The following is a 12,338-nucleotide window of genomic DNA, read 5'->3' on the forward strand; positions in this document are numbered from 1 at the left end:
AAGACAATATCGTTTTGCAATATGATTTTCGAGGCTTTTATCCTAACTGGATGCGGAGGAGACTTTCGAGGAAATGGAAAAGGTTTATTTGGAATTCTTTATTCTTCCTTTCTTTTATCCTCAGTTCTTCTCTTTAATCGTATTAAGTGATTGATGCGGCAAGATGCAAATTTTCGTTTGAATGGAAATTCTAATTTATTAATTTATTTAAGTTCACAATCATTGGGGTCTTAAAAGACACCATGATGATTTATTTATGTTTAGAATATAAGCATAGTTTATGGTTAATATATGTAACACCTCTTATATTTGCTAATTGTTTAAAAAATGTGAAATGCTTAAGAGGATTTTCAGACGTTCATTTGCCCTACGTCAGACACCCTAGCTAAGACACATTAACAGATTATGATGGTAACCAAAGTAAGGAGAAAGTAACGTGATTAAAGTGGCACGAATGCGAAAGTTCACTTTATTGTCATGATAATGCTGAACAGAAAAAGGCTATAATTAATAACAGGGCTACGATGATGGTAAAGATAGTGATGAGTATTGTCATTAATATGGATTTTATCATTTGCTATATATCATAGTTTTAAGCTTATTTACATTCTCTTTTATTAACAGAATTTTATTATCTACTATACCATAATTTTAATTAAAAGTGTGGTAGCTCAAAGAGGCCATCCACGTAGAACATTTCAAGCCAGGGCAGTTTTCGTTTATTGAGTTGTAGTAAAATATTCCTCTCGAACAACCATCTAGCCTCCTTGCGTAATTTTTCTTTTTTCTTCAAAATTTTTCGCAGCCCCTTCTTAAGTGCCGCCGTTCATCTTTTTTTCTTTTCTGCTACGCTACTTTTTTCTCCACAACCTACCAATTTTTGGTAGAATCTACTCTGCCATCTCTGCTGCGTTGGTGGCAGCGAGGACGGTTCGGCCAACACAAAACTAATTAATTAAGCCTAGCTCTTGTAGCTCTCTTTGATACCAATCTGAAGTCGCCTCCGACGGTGGGAGTTGCCATATGCAATTTATTATATTGAAGGAAAAAGCTGACGTCAGCTATTCTTCCCAATTAAGAACTGGTGTAGAACCTGCTTTTTAGTGAGTTTCTGATTTCAACGAGATTTTTTGATTTATTCCACTCCTAAGGTTTTGTCCCATTCTGGGACTATTAGACCCCTCATTATCCTTACAGCTGATTTATAGACGTCTGTCCTACGGGTGCCATGCAATCTAAACTCGTGGCCTCTTCACACATCCCTCTGCCAAATCCATATTATTCTTTGTCATTGTAATGATAAAATGTAATATTTCGTCCTATATATAGGCCAAAGGTATTTTCACTCAGCGTTTTACATAGGCCGTGGCGAGAGAAGCTTTCCAGCAGGCTGGAAGACGACATGCGTAATGAAGTGCTCATTTACTTAGACTTTGAGTGTTGCAGACAAAAACAGACAAACGGATACCCGTCGTGTGTTATTATCGATACAAATAACCGTGAGAATATCTATCTATCTATCTATCTACCTGTATATCTATACAGACATATATATACATATATATATATGTATATATATTATACATACATATACACACACATAATTTATATTTATATATATATATATATATATATATATATATATATATATATATATATACATGTGTGTATATATACATATATGTATATATATACATAAATACATATACATATATGGTAAACAGCACTTCAAATATGAAGTTTAGAAGCCCAGTTCTCCTCATATTCCGACAACATCTTTAATATTAAAAAAAAGTGACGACAACTTCTAGTTGTCAGCAGACGCTCGTACTTATTCTGAGCAGCAGTCATGTATACAGGCATCGTACCTGACTTCCTTTCGCCTGTCATCAAGGGTGAATGATGGATGTGGCCGTCCTTCCAATGTGAACATCACTGGAGGCTAGGATGACTCTTGGATCCTCTTCCCTCAAGACAAGAAGAGCTGCGCAATGCCATTAGGAAACGCGACAAGGCTCAAAGAAATCCCACGGAATTAAAAGAAGAAGAGATGACGGACGCTGCAACGCGACCATCGCGTCTATTGACAGATGGACGGAGGACAGGCACACTCCTCTCGATTCCTATGTCCATTTGCCATGTAGTGGCTGGTATTATCTCCACGGGGCTTTCGTCGTAAGCTCGTGCAAGAAGTGCAACTCATGCTGGAAGAGGGTTTACACAGGGTTATAATTTACCAAAATGTTCCCTCAGCAAGAGCTGACATACTGCAACAGATGGGGAGTGACAACGCTTTAACGATATATTATATAGTATGTACAGTCAACAACAACAACACACACACACACACACGTCAGTTTGTTATACAAATAAATATTGTTAGGATCAGCAACTAAGTACGCTTGAGCTGAACTGGTTTTTATGTGGCATCCCTTCTTTATCATTGCTACTAATAATATTATATCGTATTCATTAGTAGATTTCTGGCCCCAGAAGGACGAAAAGGACGCATTTTCTGCTCAGTGTCAATGAAAAAACCATTTTGTTCGCCTGTAGGGAGAAACAGTTCCTGTGGATGTGAATATTAAAATAAAAACATATCTTCCTTATGTATACAGATTACATAAGTAAGTTTAACAATCACATTTTGCACGAGTTCCAAAAGATGAGTTGTATGACATGATCGGTAGACGTTAATTTTACAAATATTTCTTCCTCAATATAGTTTCCCTTCTGCCGTCTAGCCTCGTAATATGCTCTTCAGAAATTATCATCATGAGATGAAACAAGTGGGTAAATTATACCAAACGTTCCGCTTCCAAGAGTATGCAAATGAATTAGTAGCTTCGTAAAATAATGAAATATTATCTCACACAATTAGACGATACAGACGCAGAGTTGGCTGCTGAGAAGGACCAGAACCGCAGGTGTAAAGAATGCAATTCATTAGCATATGCCGCTGGAATGGCTTTAATTTGCGTTAGGCAAGACACTAACTCCGTCTGCTAAGTCTCTCTAGACGTCGCCGTGGCTGCTTTTGTGATGTACGCGTGTGCACGCGTGTGTGTGTGTGTGTGTGTACGTGCTGTTTTTTTCCCTGTGTATATTATTGCTCACGCTACCCTTTTTTGTATTTCGTTCAGTAGTCAGTAAACTTGGTTGAAAATTAATTTCTCTTACAACGATTGCATGAAGATAAATGAAATGTCTCTGTAAATGAAACTGCAACGTCATAGTCATTCACATTTCATTTTGAGAGAGAGAGAGAGAGAGAGAGAGAGAGAGAGAGAGAGAGAGAGAGAGAGAGAGAAAGGGGCATGCGTCGTTCCTGGAGCTCCCAGCACGTTTGTGTAACAAGGGGATTCGTTGTCTTTAAGGTGCGCTAATTCAGTGGTCCACATTCCAAAGAAACAGCATTCCAGGCTCTGCTAGGCGATGGCGACGCTGCTCCTTCGTGCGTCTGCGTCTCCTGAGAGATTTCATACCTGATTGGCCAAGGCTCAGCTCGGTGATGCATTGAATCGATTTTATTTTTTATATATATATTTTTTCCTGATATATATATATATATATATATATATATATATACATACATATATATATATATATATATATATATATATATATATATACATATATATATATATATATATACATATATATATATACATATATATATACATATATATATATATATATATATATATATATACATATATATATATATATATACATATATATATACACATATATATACATATATATATACATATATATATATACATATATATATACATATATATATACATATATATATATATACATATATATATATATATATATATATATACATATATATATATATATATATATATATACATATATATATACATATATATATATATATACATATATATATACATATATATATATACATATATATATACATATATATATATATATATACATAATATATATATATATATATACATATATATATACATATATATATACATATATATATATATATATATATATATATATATACATATATACATATATATATATATATATACATATATATACATATATATAAATATATACATATATATACATATATATATATATATATATATACATATATATATATAATATATATACATATATATACATATATATATATATATATATATATATATACATATATATATATAATATATATACATACATATATATATATATATATATATATACATATATATATATATATATATATATATATATATATATATATATATATATATATATACATATATATATACATATACATACATATACATATACATATACATACATATACATACATATATATATATATATATATATATATACATATATATATATATATATATATATATATATATATATATATATATATATATATATATATATATATATATATATATATATATATATATATATATATAATCACGATAATATGGAACGTGATGAATATATAAATAAAGGCAAAATTCACGAAGCAAAGAGAAACAATGGAGTACTGCAAGGCCTTTCGACTTCTTGTCCTTTACTTAGGAGTCTGCAAAGTAAAGGACAAAAAGTACAAAGGACAAGAAGTCGAAACGCCTTGCAGTACGCCATAGTTTCTATTTTGTTATCATTGGTTTTGGTGCCTCGCAAGGAATCAGTTTTCATTTGCAATAATAATCAAGTATATAATTGCAATATTTTGCTTATTTCATGAATATTTATATAGAATGTTATCCTATGATTGTACTCAATTCTTGTATTTGTTTTACACATCAGAACATTTACAGAAAAAAAAAATATACAAGTTTAGGCAATATAATTTACATTGATTTTTACCACAACTTTTTTGCCATTAAATTATGACTTTTTTCTGTGACTTTATTCCTGTGATTTTATTACCATCCACCATAACGACCTTTTTCGGGCGCAATTCATTTTGGGCGAATTTGGGCGACTATTCATTGTATAATTTGGGCGACAAAATATCAAAATCCTGCAAATTGGCACCAATCATTTGGGCGAATCAGTAAGGAAAAAGAGGCAGAAGAATTTCAGGACATGTTTTCACGTGGTGATAACTCTGTAATCGGTTGGCGGATAACTCAGTAGTTAGCTGGTTAGTAACTGGCAGTAGTTATCATCATGTTATTAGTTACTCGGCTATGGAAGGAAATATCTCAAACAAATCTACGAAAAAGGTGCTTTGATATCTTCTAGCCTTTCTCTTTGTATAGACATAATATTGAAGGTGGCTTCGTGGCAGTGCACAAACAAAAACCAGATGTAAAGCCAGAATTGAGTGACTAACCTTGGCTATCCTAAGTTTGCGGATCGTAGCCAGGATAAAAGGAAGACCGATTTTCTAAAGTTTTTGTCCTGGCGCTCTCAATTCTAAAGCGAACCCAATTTACTCGCAACTCTAAAACAAAGTATTACCAAGAGATTGGCAAAACTAAGGACCAGAAGCACAACCCCATCCTCACGATATCCTTTGAGCAGTTTTAACATTCAAAAACTTTCGACCCAGATACAACGCCACCAACTAATTAAACAATACATTATGCAAAAATCCTGCATCTCTATCGCCTCACTTATCCGATACACAGAAGTCCAACGCTAAAGCCTGTGTTGTAGTAACCATTAACAGTCACAGTAATTTCAACAATTTATAGGCATAAGCAATAACCACTCCCGGGACAAATTACACTATCACTATTGAAAATTTGCTGCCTGCTTGACTTAGACTAATTATCACCCCTTACATAGCAATTTGGACTGTTCAAACCCGTAAGATCCTTAAATTATTTTCTCGGCGTTATCTCATGTCAAAGTGAATTTTCACTTCAAACTATTATCGCTCAAGTCACCTTTACAAGTGTTCTCAGCCGAATGCGATCTCCAGATCATAAGGAATAATCTTAAACATTAATTATTCCTGTCATCAGAGGGGTCAAAATACAATATCACTTTGCTGAATATTAGTTTAAATCTGAGTAGAGTAATCCAAGTAAACACCAAAATTCGAGGTTGATATACTAAAACTTCAAATAACTACATTTCTCATATCAATTTCGCCGTCTTGCTACATTTCTCATATCAATTTCCCCGTCTTGCTACATTTCTCATATCAATTTCCCCGCCTCGCTACATTTCTCATATCAATTTCCATGTCTCGCTACATTTCTCATATCAATTTCCCCGTCTCGCTACATTTCTCATATCAATTTCCCCGTCTCCCATTTCTCATATCAATTTCTCATATCAATTTCCCCGTCTCGCTACATTTCTCATATCAATTTCCCCGTCTCGCTACATTTCTCATATCAATTTCCCCGTCTCGCTACATTTCTCATATCAATTTCCCCGTCTCGCTACATTTCTCATTATCAATTTCCCCATCTTGCTACATTTCTCATTATCAATTTCCCCATCTTGCTACATTTCTCATATCAATTTCCCCATCTTGCTACATTTCTCATTATCAATTTCCCCATCTTGCTACATTTCTCATATCAATTTCCCCATCTTGCTACATTTCTCATTTCAATTTCCCCATCTTGCTACATTTCTCATTTCAATTTCCCCATCTTGCTACATTTCTCATTTCAATTTCCCCATCTTGCTACATTTCTCATTTCAATGTCCCCATCTTGCTACATTTCTCATTTCAATGTCCCCATCTTACCACATTTCTCATTTCAATGTCCCCATCTTACCACATTTCTCATTTCAATGTCCCCATCTTACTACATTTCTCATTTCAATGTCCCCATCTTACTACATTTCTCATTTCAATGTCCCCATCTTACTACATTACTCATTTCAATTTCCCATCTTACTACATTTCTCATTTCAATGTCCCCATCTTACTACATTTCTCATTTCAATGTCCCCATCTTACTACATTTCTCATTTCAATTTCCCCATCTTACTACATTTCTCATTTCAATGTCCCCATCTTACTACATTTCTCATTTCAATGTCCCCATCTTACTACATTACTCATTTCAATTTCCCCATCTTACTACATTTCTCATTTCAATGTCCCCATCTTACTACATTTCTCATTTCAATGTCCCCATCTTACTACATTTCTCATTTCAATGTCCCCATTTTACCACATTTTCTCATTTCAATTTCCCCATCTTACTACATTTCTCATTTCAATGTCCCCATCTTACTACATTTCTCATTTCAATGTCCCCATCTTACTACATTACTCATTTCAATTTCCCCATCTTACTACATTTCTCATTTCAATTTCCCCATCTTACTACATTTCTCATTTCAATGTCCCCATCTTACTAGATTACTCATTTCAATTTCCCCATCTTACTACATTTCTCATTTCAATTTCCCCATCTTACTACATTTCTCATTTCAATGTCCCCATCTTACTACATTACTCATTTCAATGTCCCCATCTTACTACATTTCTCATTTCAATGTCCCCATCTTACTACATTTCTCATTTCAATGTCCCCATCTTACTACATTACTCATTTCAATTTCCCCATCTTACTACATTTCTCATTTCAATTTCCCCATCTTACTACATTTCTCATTTCAATTTCCCCATCTTACTTCTGTTAACCAACCAATCAGTAACTACTACTCCCTTGATTTCATTGGACATTTACCTTTTCAATGCCTTTCAAGAGTATCGCAAATTCTACCCCATCACATGACATTTTGGGGTTAAAGAAATGGGCAAAGGTTTACAGACAAATAAAATTTATATTAAGATGGTATTCATACATGTAAATACTATTACATATCCAAAGTCAGACTATAAAATTGAATAGTAGAGAACAGCATCTACTAAGTTCTAGTTGTTTGAATAACCAAATTTAGAGCACTTCGAATCCTCACAGGGTATGCACAGCGTCTACAAGTTGAGTTCTAGTCTGGGTAACCGAAGTTAGAGCAATTCTAATCCTCACAGGATATGCGTAGCGTCTACACGTCGAGTTCTTGTTGTCTGGGTAACCGAATTCAGAGCGATTCGAATCCTCACAGGATATTCAGTCTTAACGAAAAGCGTTGCTTTCCATTAGTATTAGTGTCGATGTTATGGTCTGCTGCAGCTACACCAAGAGCCTGTGCGTAAGAAAAGCAGTTTGTTTGATATCAGAGTATACTAAAAGTTTCCATGACATAACCTACCCTCTTACAGTGAAAATAGCATGTTCAGTTAGGCCCAACAGCTATTCTAAGGTTATAATTAATACTATATCACATGAGTAAACTTTCCCATTAACAAGCCCATATATTACTACCATTGTTCCTTCAAACTCCAAAAAAGACAACAGGATAGAGAGTGCCATCCTTTCAGATATATTTAATAGGGCACTAATCTTACACTGAAACAACCGCATTTTAACTTTAGTGCTACATAACCATGAAAGGTGCCATGCAATGCAAACACTATCTGGCAACTTTCGCCCTTTAGTATATAGTCTTAAGGGAATTGAAACTGCACAACCCCACGGGGCAAAAAATTAAGTTGGGGAATTCAGAATAAGAAAGGGGTTCCCGAAGCAAGCTTCGGTGCTGGAGGAAAGGTGGATGAAGGTAGGGGTCAATGAAAATATGCATCTGAACTGTATTTCCTAACATGAAAGCTTCGCTTGAATGAAGAGTATGAGGGGAGGGTGGGGGTGTTGAGCGCATTGACGGAACGGCGATAACCAGACTGCAAAAATTAGAATTACAATTTCCACTATTAACCAGCCTATTTGAATACCTGACAAGTCCACGACATCAGTGTCTAAGAAGTGTCAAAGAAATATAACATCCCAAGACCTAGGCCTCTTGGAAAATCGTTAAGATCCACCTATTACCTGTCTAGTTCCTATTTACAAGTGGGAATGAAATTCTAAGTTATAAAAGTATGTCGGTTATCCTACCCTACTCTCGGCTCCACTATACATTCGAACTTGCATCTCATGACCAAAAAAGGACTAAGTACTGTAATTGCTATTAATAATTGCACTGTCAAATGTCTCCCTAGGTCTGACTATCGCGTTTTTTACCCCCATCTATTCCCCGCATCCTTAAGCGATAGACTAACATTTATTACCTTTATCCTAACCCCTCCATCTATATTAAATTAGCACGTTCTTCACCCTATTCTAGCCCTATCCTATATTTCAAGTTCCATATCTTACTTCCCATTAAATCCCAGCTACACGAAAACTATCAACCTTACAGTTCTAACCTAAGTAAGAAGTTGGTTGGTTTGAAATCCCTGTTGTGCATGGTGACAAAGTCACCATGCTTGTTTTTGAACTTCCAGTTGTGCATGGTGACTTGTCACCATGCACAACATAAAAGTCCACCTTTGCCTGGCAGGTGGCACCGCCACCCCGGCAAAGGTGGACTTTGGAAGTGGCTAAAGAAAAACACTATACTTTACACGCAAAACTTACTTTACTTTACACGCAAAACTTACTTTACTTTACACGCAAAACTTACTTTACTTTACACGCAAAACTTACTTTACTTTACACGCAAAACTTACTTTACTTTACACGCAAAACTTACTTTACTTTACACGCAAAACTTACTTTACTTTACACGCAAAACTTACTTTACTTTACACGCAAAACTTACTTTACTTTACACGCAAAACTTACTTTAAACTTTTACACGCAAAACTTACTTTACTTTACACGCAAAACTTACTTTACTTTACACGCAAAACTTACTTTACTTTACACGCAAAACTTACTTTACTTTACACGCAAAACTTACTTTTGCAGCTGAAATATCAAGAGCTTCAAAAATTGCCTGTGTTCAAAAACTTAAAAAATCCAAAATAAATCCAAAATAGAGACTTAACTAAACTTAATTCTAAAAAACAAAACTGCAGAAATTACAAGATCAAATCACACAAGGCAAAAGTTCATATATAAAGTTTAAATCCACTAAAAACAATACTAGATTTACTCTACAAACTTTCAAAAATTACCTTCTACACACACTAACACGCAAAACTTACTTTACTTTACACGCAAAACTTACTTTTGCAGCTGAAATATCAAGAGCTTCAAAAATTGCCTGTGTTCAAAAACTTAAAAAATCCAAAATAAATCCAAAATAGAGACTTAACTAAACTTAATTCTAAAAAACAAAACTGCAGAAATTACAAGATCAAATCACACAAGGCAAAAGTTCATATATAAAGTTTAAATCCACTAAAAACAATACTAGATTTACTCTACAAACTTTCAAAAATTACCTTCTACACACACTAAACTAACAAACTTCCACTCACACTAAACTAACAAACTTCCACTCACACTAAACTAACAAACTTCCACTCACACTAAACTAACAAACTTCCACTCACACTAAACTAACAAACTTCCACTCACACTAAACTAACAAACTTCCACTCACACTAAACTAACAAACTTCCACTCACACTAAACTAACAAACTTCCACTCACACTAAACTAACTTTCGTTGCTAAAATATAACTAAACTAATAATCAAAAATAAAAATTAAATACTTTAAAACAAAAAGTTCTGAAGCTGAAACAAATCCTAAAATTTCTTGAAATGTTCAAAACTGGGAAAGTTAAAATTTAACCTTTGTAATTTTAAAGAAAATAAATTTTCAAAATTCTCAAAACTTAGTGTTTTGAATCTGAAATAATAAACAAAATACATTAAAACAAAGCCTAAACTTAAAATGAAAACTTACGAGGTTTGATTCTGAAAAAAACTAAGCTAAAAAAATGTTTGAGGGTTGCTCAAGTCACTCCACTAAAAAAATAAAACTAGAAATATTTACTCACCCATTAATCCTGTTTAGTCATAAGGTATCTGTCACCTCAATAGTTCACTATGGCACGCTTATTTAACGACACACCCTGACCTGAAATAAGAATATATTAAAGCCAAAAATGTTCTAGCAAGTGGAAAGAGCCCAAGTATGACTACTGGTTACAATCAGCTGGGCCATCTGATAAGTTTTAAAATACTAAAGAGCACCAAGCAAGGCTTTATAAATACTGATAAGCGTTATTACTAGTTTATTGCCACTTAAGCCTACAATAATCAAGTTTGAATAAACTTAATATACCCCCATATTAGAAAGGCTATGGTAGTCGAGTTAGGGCTCTCTAATCCTCAAGAAACTTTAAACCCTATTGCATCGTAAGACTTGCTCTATTGCAGTATAACGTTGAAATGAAAATATCCGTAGCAATGCATAAAATTGCTAATATGGTTCAAAGTGCATAGAATTAACACTCAAAGCAATCTAGCTCAGCTTAGTAATAAATAAGCTTCGAAATTAAGTCTTAAATACCATGTTGAAAGGCAATCTACAACAATACCTAACAAACATTTTGAACAGTTATTGTAGGAATTTACAACAAAGAATCGAAAATACCAATATTTGAAGATACAAAACCTGCAAACGGAAAATTTTCATACAACTATGTGATAGCTCAAGTACCACAATCTAAATATTTGAGAAATATAAACCGCAAAACAGGCAACAGTATCCACTCGCCAACCCAACAAACCTTGAAGCACGCCTTCACGCCTAAAATCTTGCAAAGTCTATTCACAATACGACATCCGAGAAACTGCTCAAGCTTTTCTAGATCTTAAATGAATACTGTAAACAAAACACATGCAAGTGAAGGAAATAGGCGATTTGAACCTAGAACAAATTAAGTCAGGCTAGAGAGCATTTGTACACTGCGCACCAAGACTATACTACAAATTTAAAAAAGAACTACTCCTATTCTGAAGGAGATACGCTACAGACGAGAAAACACAAACAATTATAAAATACAAGAAGCACCTTACTTTGAAAACGTACAGAGAACGAGGACTGTACAGAAACCCACACACAGTGAAACCAACGTTCCTTCAGTAGAGCACGGCTGAGATCCAAAACGCAAATGAACTCGAAAGTCGAGTTAGTATCAACGAAACCTGTCTTACCAAGCTGGAGACTCAACAACACTGAAACAAGCTGTTCTTGAGGATAACAGCCAACGACCGCTGCAACTGCCTATTTATGGGATGTCACTTCATCGCCCTTTCGCCACCGAAGAAGTTTAAGGCGATGATCAGAAAATCGACAGAAATTTATTACTATTATTATTATTATTATTATTATTATTATTATTATTATTATTATTATTATTATTATATTTGAGAGTTGCCGGGCACTCTTCCTGTTTAGCGAACTACCCCAATTATGTATCAGTAGGTAGCCCATCTGAAAAAATTATTATTATTATTATTATTATTATTATTAT

The 12,338-nt window shown here is 33.8% G+C and overlaps 1 long non-coding RNA gene across 1 annotated transcript; it reads right to left on the minus strand.

The window, feature by feature from the left end:
• Window positions 1–7,766: 7,766 nt before the first annotated feature.
• LOC136843551 (uncharacterized) lies at window positions 7,767–11,989 on the minus strand. Its single transcript, XR_010854567.1, has 3 exons — window positions 11,881–11,989; window positions 10,857–10,936; window positions 7,767–8,151 (listed from the first exon to the last, which is right to left on the minus strand). It is a non-coding gene; the product is annotated as an uncharacterized lncRNA (long non-coding RNA).
• Between the last annotated feature and the right edge of the window lie 349 nt (window positions 11,990–12,338).

Source organism: Macrobrachium rosenbergii, chromosome 11, assembly GCF_040412425.1.
Source record: "Macrobrachium rosenbergii isolate ZJJX-2024 chromosome 11, ASM4041242v1, whole genome shotgun sequence".
Lineage (NCBI taxonomy): Eukaryota > Metazoa > Arthropoda > Malacostraca > Decapoda > Palaemonidae > Macrobrachium > Macrobrachium rosenbergii.